Genomic DNA, 6,000 nt, shown 5'->3' on the forward strand with positions numbered 1-6,000 from the left:
GGATAAGTGTGATTGACAGAACAATAGCCTTTCCCAAGATTTTCATTTCCTAATCCCCTGAACCTGTGAGTATATGACTTCATGTGGCAAAAGAGACTTGCAGATGTGATTAATAGATCTTGAAATGGGGAAATTATCTTGGATTATCTGGGTGGGCCTAAGGTCATCACAAGGGTCCTTATAAGAGAAAGTGGGAGGCAGGGGCATTGAATTTGACCCAAAGGATATCTGTTAAGTATTGTGGATGGTGGGTTAGGTACAGCAGAGGAAAATGAGATGTAGGAAGTCTAGAAAACAAATAGAATTTCATATTCACAGGTCCCAGAGAGGAAACTACAGCATACCTCTCTACATGGGGTCACACAGAGAATTGCATCCTGGGACAAGGGAACAACAAGCTGGAACTGTAAGAGAGAGCTTATGTGAATCATGAAGGTTGAGGTCTCAGGATTAAGCTAATGATGAAATCTTATTGGTCAGTTTAAAAGCTTCTAGTGTGCTGGCACTGGGACGGGGAGAAGCTCTTATCCTGGAAACTATATGGGGCATGGCCAGGAGGGGCAAAGAGTAACCACAACTGTTGAGAGACTAGATGATAAAATAGAAGGGCCATATCAAAAACTGTTTGAAGGATCCACTAGGAGGAATTAATGAATACCCAGGCAGCAAACTACATAGACTACAAATGGGCCTTATGACAGTAGGAGTCACAGAAGGAGATGTGATAGCAAAATCAGAAGTTGGAACAATAGACTTTGAAGATTGGGGTGGAGGGGCACAAGCCAAGGAATGTGACAGCCTCTAGAAGCTGGAAAAGGTAAGGAAACATATCTTCTCCCACTCACACCTTGATTTTAGCCACTGGGAATACTTTGAACTCTTAACCTCCAGAACCATAATGTAATAAATTTGTATTGTTTTAAGCCCCCAAGTTTGTGGTCATTTTTTCCAGCAGCCAGAGGGAACTCATATGGTATGGTTTCTCTGCCTCCCTCCTTCTTGTGTGGGCCTTTGGCAGGACATACAGCACCTGTTCAGCACCATCAGACCACACAAGGCTCCTTGTAGCAACTACTCCTGGATGGTCAATCTCTTCTCCAGGGTCCCCATTGCTCTGCCCAGCAGAAGTGGTTCAGAAGAACTGGAAGACGTAAAGGGGATAAAAGAGATAGGTAGTACCAGCAACAGAATGAGGCAGAGCCTGTCCCTCCTGGGCCTCTGCCTCCCTACTGTATGCTCCCTCAGGCTAGGTCTCCAACTTCCTGCTCATTGGGTGCACTTGTTCATCTAACAGGTCCTGCCCACCTAAGCTGCCCTTGGTTAGCTGCATGTTCTTTCCGTAGCACTTACTGATTGCCATCTTCCCCTCCCAGTGTTCCCTGAACATTTTACATATATTTAATACATAATAACTAGACTTTTCCTTACCATCCCTTAGTGACAGCCTCTCTTATGATCCCTATTTTAAAATGAGGAAACTGAGGCTCAGAGAGGGTTAGTGACTCACCAAGGGCACCCAGCCCGTGGGCTCTGTGATGAAGACTGCACCTGACTCCTACAGGTATGCTGTGTCTAAGTGGGCTCTGTTGGAAGATGAATGAGGAGTGGATGGGGCTGGGTGTGAGTGTGTCTACACAGCACAGCTGGACCTCATGCAAGGCCTTCTTGGACCAGGTGGACACAACCACAAGATTGTGGCGGGAGGCCCCACCCACACCTCAGAGAAGAGGTAGTCTATGAAGCTTATCCTTGACATCAGGGTCAAGGTGAAGGCCATGCACCACTTAGGTGGCCTGATCCTACAGAGCATGGCTGCACTGTCCTACATTCCAACCCAGAGCATGTGATGTTGCTGGTATCCTAAAAACATGTTTTGACCTGATCTTCCTGCTCTCCTCACCTTGTCTCCCAAGAGGACGCTGTCAAAAACACAACCTGCAGAAACCCTCTCCACAGATATAGACCCATTCTCCTTGGGGTATATGAGTGCCTGCCCTCACCAGTCCCAGTGCTGGCCACTAGTGTCATGGCTAATGTGGCCCACCCTGCTGGGTCATGGAACTCATCATGCCCTGGCTTTGCACCCAATGTCCCTGCCTTCAAGAACTCACTGGCCCCCTGGTCCCTGCCCCACACCCTGCACACACTTTATTGAATGTCTACCTGCCCCACAGACTCAGAACTCTGAGAAGTCTGTCTGCTGGGTGGTCTCCAAGGTCCACTGCTTACTGAGGGTCTGACCCCAGGATCCAGGTGGGAACTCACCAAATGTGGCAGTGGCTAACTTGAGGACAGTAACCAGGAAGCCTTCCCTGTGAGCTTATGTGAGATGCCTTAGGACCACCTAAGGATGCCTAGGAAGCCTGAAAGGGATGGGGACAGGAATTCAATGATACTTCAGGGTGGAGTGAGAGAGGTGGTGAGACAAAGGGAGGAGAGCTATTCCAGAGGAAGGCACCATCCTACCCCACCCCTCCTCCCTCTGCCCTTGATCCTTCTTCCTCCTCTTCTTCTCAGCACCACCTCCACTGACACCCAGTCTCCTGTGGGTCACACAGTTCACTCACCTGTCAGCATCAGCCCTGGGCCTCCTCACTCCAAGTCCAACCTCCATGTATCAGCCTCCACTTCCATGAGGTCCCCTCAAACCCCTACCCCTGTCTCACCTGTCCCTCAAATGTACACATATGCATGCACACACACATACACATGCTGTGTACAGGCACAGAGCAGAAGTGATAGTGTGGGGCATGGCCCATGAACAGATGGGCAAATCTGATATTTAGATCCTCTGCTTCAAAGGCTGGATTATGGAAAGTCTTGATATGAGATGGCATTGAAAACAGACAGGAGGACCTCTTAGAGTCTAGTCAGACAAGATGACAACAATCACACACATCCACTCTGCCCTCACGAGTCTGTCATCCACAGCTTCTCAGACATCACTTCTCACGATAAAGTAGGTTTTCCCTACTTTCTGAGTTTCAAAATTGAGTTTGTGTACTCTTTGGTTCCTGGCCCACCCTAGAGCCAGCATGTGCAGGCTTCTCTCTTACTTTGTTCCCTTCGTCCCCATATCTTCTGCATTCTAGCCATCCTATCCATCTAGCAGCCATATGCTGCTATTCTGTGAGTTTTTGTTTTTTCTATTTATGTCAATGGAATTGTGCTACAGACTTCATTATATTTTACACTCAGCATAGTTTCTTAGCTCTCTCCAGGTTGTATCAGGCATACATCTTCTGTGGCTTAATATTACACAGTGTTCCACAGTCTGCATCCATGCCCACCTCTGCACTAAACACCTCCAATAATGCACACCTGTGCACATGCCCTTGTGGCCCTGTATGAGAACTTCCTGGGGTCCCAGGATTCCCTCTCAGGAGTGGGGTCATATTCATGCCATGTTGTTGTCATTGTTGTTGTTAGGTGTCATCGAGTTGGCTCCAAGTCTTGGTGACCTTATGCGTAACAGAATGAAATGTTGCCTGGTCTGCACCATCCTTACAATCATTACTATGTTTAAACCATTGTTGCAGCCACTGTGTCAATCCATCTCTTTTGGTTACCTAGTGCTGCTTTGGGAGCTCTGGTAACATAGTGCCTAAGGCTAGCCAGAAGGCTGGCGGTTCAAACCCACCAGCCACTCCTCAGAAGGAAGGTTGGGCAATCCTACTTCTGTAGTGATACTGCCTTGGAAACCCAAGGAGGGGTCGCTATGAGTCAGAGCCGACTCGACGGCACATAACAACAACAACAACGACAGTGTTGCTTTAACAGAAAATACCACAGGTGGATGACTTTAACAAACAGGAGTTTATTCTCTTACAATTTAGAAGGCTAGAAGTCCCAGTTCAAAGTGCCAGGCTCTAGGGTCTGGGTGAAGTTTCCTCAACCTTGGGCTTCAGCTCTGCCTCCTGCTCCTCGCCCACTGGAGCTGGAGGTGTCTCTTCACTCAGGCAGCTGCTGACTGCTGAGGCTGACAAACCCATGGTCAACAAGTAAAATGATAGTCCCCAAACTGTCAAATCACATGGCAGGCCACTAATTCAAGTCCGTTAACAGTCCCAAGAGCAGCAAACAACATGGCAGGCTGCTGAATGACTAGTCGACTACACATAGGATCAAAGTATACCACAAGCTGCAGAGACCTTTCTCAAAACTTCTCCTTATATACTACTGGAAGCAGACCATAGATCCTTAAGGCAACTACTCAGCTGCTCCAATAGATTTCACCATGGAGTTGATTACCAATCTCTTCATGGGAAATAACTATATCCAGCTGCCCAGCCACTCAAAATCAGGCCCAGCCAAGTTGACACATAACCTTAACTACCACACCATCTCATGGTCTCCATATTTTCCACTAACCCTTTACCAAGCATGATATCTTTCCCAGCAATTGGCCCCTCCTGATGGTGTGTCCAAAGTAAGCTTTTAAGGAGTATTCTGACTGTAAGTCCTCCAAGACTGGTTTGTTCAACTCTGACAGTACATGCATTATTTATTCAATATTCACAAACCAACACCAAATCAGTTGCTATCGAGAGGTTTCAAACTTATAGCAACCCTTTGGACAGAGTAGAACTGCCCCATAGGATTTCCAAGGCTATAAATCTTTACAAAAGCAGATTGCTACATCTGTCTCATACAGAGTGCCAACCTATTAGTTAGCAGCTGTGCTTGTTAGCTAGTGCCGCTCTGACAAGAATATACCACAACAAATGGGATGGCCTTAACAAACAGGAGTTTATTCTCTTACAGTTCAGAAGGCTAGAAGTCCAAGTTCAAAGTGCCAGGCTCTAGGGGCTGGATGAAAACCCCTTAGCCTTGGGCTTCAGCTCTGCCTCCAGCTCCCGGTCCACTGAAGTGAGAGGCTTTTTTTTACTCAGAAAGCTGCTGGCAGCTGAGGCTGACAAACCCAAGGTTGACAAGTAAAAAGGTACAGTCCCAATGTTACCAAACCATACGGCAGGTCATTAATTTAAGTTCATTGTACATCTCAAAGTTGGCAGAGCATGACAGGCTGCTGAACAATGACATAGATAAATGGAGGGTCCAAGCGTGCTATAAGTTAGAGACCATTCCCCAAGACTTCTGCTTATATGCAGGAAGCAGACCACATTCCCTAAGGCAGCTACTGAGCTTCTCACAGTAGATTCCACTGTGGAGTTGATTACCAGTCTCATCATGGGGAATACTACATCCAGCTGCCCAGCCACTCAACCAGGCCCAGTTAAGTTGACACACAAACTGAACTACCACAGCAGCCAAGCACTTTAACCACTGCACCAACAGGACTCCTTCCTTCATTGTACAGAAATCATCAGTTTTTATGCAATTGAAACTGTTACATTTTCACTTTACGGTCTGTGCTGTGGAAATCTTGTTTAGAACATTCTCACCCTCTATTTCTTCTATTAAGGACCCTGGTGCCACAATGCCTAAGACATTTGACTGATAACCAGAAGATTGGTGGTTCAAACCCACCAGCTGCTCTATGGGAGGAAGATGGGGCGATCTACTTCTGTAAAGATTTGTTGTTGTTGTTATGTGCCATCGAGTCAGACCTGACTCATAGCAACCTCTCCTTGGGTTGCCGAGGCAGTATCACTATGGAAGTAGATTGCCCAACCTTGCTTCCAAGGAGTGGCTGGTGGGTTTGAACCGCCAGCCTTCTGGTTAGCAGTCAAGTGCCTTAGGTACTATGCTACCAGAGCTCCTCTGTAAAGATTCACACCTTGAAAAAAAAAGATTGATCACCTTGGAAACCCAATGAGGGTCACAATGAGTCAGAATCAACTCAATGACAGTGGGTTTGGTTTTTGTTTTTGATTATTTCTTCTATTTGCTCTTTTATTTTACATTTCACATTCAGGTCTCTAATCCATCTGAGGGAGCTCTGGTGGCATAGTGGCTAAGACACCTGCCTGCTAACCAGACGGCTGGCGGTTCAAACCCACCAGCCACTCCTCGGAAGGAAGGTTGGGCAATCCTACT

Source organism: Orycteropus afer, unplaced genomic scaffold, assembly GCF_000298275.1.
Source record: "Orycteropus afer afer isolate SDZICR_OR568_19922 unplaced genomic scaffold, OryAfe1.0 scaffold00219, whole genome shotgun sequence".
NCBI lineage: Eukaryota > Metazoa > Chordata > Mammalia > Tubulidentata > Orycteropodidae > Orycteropus > Orycteropus afer.